This window comes from Akebia trifoliata, chromosome 11 (assembly GCF_017979445.1).
Source record: "Akebia trifoliata isolate Shusen 1 chromosome 11, ASM1797944v1, whole genome shotgun sequence".
Classification (NCBI taxonomy): Eukaryota; Viridiplantae; Streptophyta; class Magnoliopsida; order Ranunculales; family Lardizabalaceae; genus Akebia; species Akebia trifoliata.
Genome location: NC_141385.1, coordinates 35,445,328 through 35,450,757, shown reverse-complemented (window position 1 = coordinate 35,450,757; position 5,430 = coordinate 35,445,328).

Here is a 5,430-nt window from a genome sequence, read left to right as displayed (position 1 = left end):
TTTTGGTGACACTCTCCCAACTACCCAAGACTAACATTTACAAAAAAATGGCTTCATTTTTCACAACGGTCAAGTCTGTCATTTTTAACAAAAAATGATAGACTTGGACTGTTATTTTTCACGATTTTTTATGTAGTGATCATTTTTGTTGTTCATCATAGAATAATGTGATATAAAATTAATAGAATAAATAAATTAAAACCTAATTTGATTTGGCAAGTAGGGCTGTTCCATTGAGGATTGCAGGACTAATTTATTTGAATTAAAGAAAATCAAAAGAAAAAGGATTTAAAATTGATGTGCAAGAAAAATAATTTATTAAAATTAGAAAAAACACTATAATTGGGAAGACCTATAGAGAAATTGAATCAACAAAAAAGAGTTAATTAAAACCTTACTCAACTCAAGAAACAAACAAAGGTTCTTGATTTAAAAGATTTAATAATAAAAACATGCAATTTTTATAAATCTAAATTATTTGCCAAAACTTTCTTCCCTATAGAGGTTTTATCATCCAATGATCCTTCATCTCAATTAGCATCTAACATAAGCGAACTTAATCCAATGACGATTGATCACGTTGAGAATGAATAAAAATATATGATAAAAATCTAAGGTTGGATGAAGAGAAATTTATTAAAAATATTAAAGCATTCAAGGACTTAAAGAAATAAAACTAAATCATTATGGCTTCATCAATATCCTTATATTAAGAGATTAGTCAAGAAACATCCTAAAAATAATACTGAAGAAACTGGAAAAAAAAAAGTTCATTTTTATTACTTTTAAATAGTCTTGAAATAAAACTCTTATTGTATTTTTCAATTACAACAAAAATTAAAATCCAAAAAAAAAAAAAAAAAAAAAAATGAAGAAGAAGAAAGAACTACTAAAGAGAGGAAGAGAAAGGGAGAGAAAGGGATCAGAGAGATAATCATAACTAGGGACTTAAGGCCTTTTTATAAAAGTAATTAGGGTGTTACTTTGATAGTACGTTTTCACCCATAAAATGTTTGAATTAGCTTTGCGTTATGAAATAGAAATATGTTATACTCTCAATTAGGGATCCAACCCAATTGACTTTATCTTGTTTCAATATCCGAATAAAAAATTATGTTCATAATGGTAAAATGTGACAGATAAGGAGTCTTTGACTTGTCTTTTATTTTTTACTAATGAAAATTCTAAATTGGACTTTCTTTGTAAAATACAAATTATTCTCCTTTAAATTGATTTTTATAATTCTACTCGTCTTGCCTTAATTCTATAAGTAAGTCAAAATTTATGAGAAACTGATATGACGTTGTAGATTTGGAATGCAAGAAAACTTGGGACCATTAGATTTTTAAAACCGTGCCTTGATCTTGAATTTGACTTTGGCCTCGGTAGTTTTCCTACTCTTGACTTCTCGAATTTGTTTAATTTATCTATAAAAACATAATGCTTAATTAAGATTCGTAAATTTCATGTAATTAACTAATAAAATATGAAATGTAATGATTTATATGACAGACATGATTTTATGATCAAGATCGACGATATGAGTTAGAAAACCTATTAAGAGTCTTAGGAAATGATGAGAAAAAATATGAATTTTTAGATACTTAACATTTTCATAATTACTTATTATATTACAAGTTATAATTTACTTAATTACTATAGATTTTTTTTTAAAAATTTTTGTGTACATTAGAAATAAATATGGAAAAAGTGAACAAAATAGGTAAATTAAATAATAGTGTCGATAAAGAACAATATTAGAAATAGACAGAGCAGAGGGATGAGATTCTCATTAATGCATTTTTCTACTAAAATGAGATTCTCATTGATGCATTTTTCCACAAAGTCTACAACCTAATCATATTCCAACAATAGAAATGTATCATTTTCAATAGATTAATTAGGAATACAAAATACTAGGAGAGAGGTTATATTGAAAATCAACAAAGGAAATGAAATTCTTCATAAATGAAATGAGATTTTTGAAAGGAGTCAATCACGCGTTTATATGGAAGATGATGTTTCTGATGAGTTGGTAAGATTAATAATTGATTCAGAATTACTTGAACCTACCTATCATTTCCTCATCGACAAATCATGTGGCGCCCCGCCAAACGCTAACACAAATCCCCATGTCAGATCTCGAGGTACTAGGTGGCACCTCGAAATTTTGGCATGGTCTCCTCTGTTTATGCTAGCATTCCAAGGCGTTCAACTTGCACCTGATAAACAACATATAATCCTGCTTATATATACAAAATATAATACTAGCGGAAGCCTATATACGTCTAATAATGTATGAAATATCAGAGTGCGGAAGAAGACCAGAATACAGGATTTTACAAATATTTCTCACTCTAACAAAAGTCCTTATACTCAGAACAAAATCTATTATACTCCTTAACAAATCGACTCACTTAGGGGTGTAGCCCCAATACTTACCAGGTGACGAACTCTGGTTGTCTATCTGACCCACCAGATGATCCTCACTCGTGCTCTATACTTGCCTCGCCAAGCTTTGTATCTGAGATTAAAAAAATAGAGAAGGAAATGGTGAGTAACAATGGTTACCCAGTAAGGAAGAAAATAATTTCTGCCAATAACCTCTCCTAACATGAACGAATAAACATACTGAATCATTTAAAAATATATAAAATTTTACATAAGAAACTACGATTAACTGGTACATATAGCCAGGGATTAGCAACTAACTATTTTAAAACTCACATTACATCGATCATCATTACTCACTATAACATTCTCTTTTTATACAAATCTAATTGATCAAATGGAAACAGTAAATATGGATTTCATTTTATATATCAAAATAAGCAACAGATACATAATACACAATGGTGGAGTATTGGAATTAGAGAGTTGGAATTCACGACTGGATCGCTCCCAGTCGGGACATGATGTTACAATTCTTCTTTGACTTTTAGTTCCTGATTTTGTGGCTGGTCGCTGTTTACCACGCTTGGTTGACCATTTATCCGGCTTAGGCTGGCCGTTTGATGTGACCGTAAGCAATGGGTCTCTTTTCGATGTGTCAGAACGTTCGACTACTATAGATTGTTAGTGATCACTGACTAATCATCTTCGTCTATGCCTATCAGGTGTGTATGTGATTCCCAAATATACAAACCATTCGTATACGACCACCTTTACATTACAAGTTCACTGGTAAAGATAGAGAGGAATATCCCGGATTCCAGTTGTGACTCCACTCTCATACTCGTCCCATACCACGTATGAGCTTGGTGGTCCCTACCGTACATCCTAGGATAGTACACCACTCCGGATGATATGATGCACTATCCCTTCAGGCATTCACAAACTCTTTAACAGCTCACAAAATAGCTACTTATATATATTATTTTCATTTGAAAATAAAAGAGAAATTAACAATACAATGTTGAGAATGGATATCCAGTTTTTTACCATGCAAGTGTGGCCACCCGGCCTAAAATAAATAACACAACGAAAATGTAAACAGCGCCTCGCGCTAACAGAAATTTAAATAAACATGCAACTAACAATATTATCCCTGGATATCTGTTAACCAACCTACACACAACACAACAACGTAAAATGTAGACATCACCCCTCGAGTGTGACTCTGACATTTTACCGTTTCATACCCTTTTTCCCTTTTTTCGATTTTTACAGTTTTCAATCTCTTCAATAAAATATCCATTTTTCGATAGTCATCAACTCAATATGAGTTCATTGAATATTAAATCACATTTTTTTTAACTATAGAATTTATTTTTATCAATAATATTGAAAAAGAATACAAATTTTATATCAAAACGGGGTCCGAGCAGTGCACAAGACCCAATTGATGGAAATAACCCATTAAAATACCCTACCCACGTATAATTTATAAAAAAATACAATTAAACATATCAAACATGCAATTTCTGGCGTGAATTTTGAAATAACAAAAGAATTCTATATTTTGAAAATACATCAAAATTTTTTCGATAAAATTCTAAATGAAATTTTCACAATCTACGATTACTAATATAAATTGAAAGTTCCTTACAATGTCTAAGCGAAAGGATCGAAGCGTGTGTGCGGAAATCGAGGCGATCGGCACGAAAATTGAGACGGATCGAACTTCGAAGTGGCTGATTTTTGAATCTGGCCTGATGGTTTTGAAAATCTCGACGCCGTCGTCCTTTTTCCCTTCTGCAACGGAGGACGGTTTGACCCCGAAACCGATGAAATTCGAGGTCGAAGTTTTTAAAATTCTCGTATATAAATACGACTGATTTTTGATGATATCGGGTGAAATAGAAAGTGAAACAAAAAAAAGTTGGGTGGGTTTTGTAGATGTCGAGGATGCGAACGTTTCTCTCTTCTGCGTCGGTAGTCGACGGCGAGTCGTTTGCAAGAGATCTGAGGTGGAAGTTTTAAAAAAATAAAATTAAAAAAAAAAAAAACGTTGGCTGTTGGACGGGTTGGAGAAGACGAAATGAAAAAACTTATTAAACTTTTATTTATATAAAATTTGGGACGAAATCGGTATTTCGCCTATTGTTTCTATCGACGATAACTTGACCGTCCGGACTCCAAAACTGACAAATGAATACTCTATTTCGCTTAATTTTTCATTTCGGATCTAATAATATAGTCAATTTCTACAAATTGTATCTCTAACAAAAATTTATATTTTTTTGGCCTGAGGTGACCCATAAACTTGATGTCGTTTTCGTTTTTGACGATAATTTGACTTTCTGATCTCCAAAAATGACAAATAAATAATCCATGTTCAATAATTTTTCATTACGAATCCAATGGTGTAATCAAATCTTAATAATTCTTACTCTAACAAAAAGTCACTATTTTAACCTGACCCGACCCGATAATCGAGGATTTTACAATTTTGTATTCGGACTCGCATTTGAGCGTGCTTACAGGCTAACGTATGTTTTTCGATCATTTTGAATCCAATGGTGAGGTTAGATTCCATTAAAAATGATCAGAAACATCCTAAAGTTTTATCCCTAAGTCCCACTTTCAAGATTTTTTTAAAATTCTACTATTTATTTTTTTCTCGAGATACGAATTGAAAACTTGGGATTTTACAAATCATGTAGAATGAAGGTATTCTTTGGTTGCCCAATTGAGAGGTGTGTGCGATACTTGATGATGATGCTAAATAGTATTGGAGATTCTTGATTCATTTGCTTATGTCATTGATAGGGCACATTGGATGTTTTTTTATTACTTTTTTTTTGTCAGTTTTTTGTGATGTAACTTCGTAGATGATGTTTAAAATTGACTACATTTTATTGTGTGTGGTTATTAATACTTATAAAACTTATATATGATAGACTACTTTTTGAATTAATCGAAAGTTAATATATATATGTTTCATTTTATTTATTGGAAGCCATTATATGTTTTAAAATTTTATGTTAA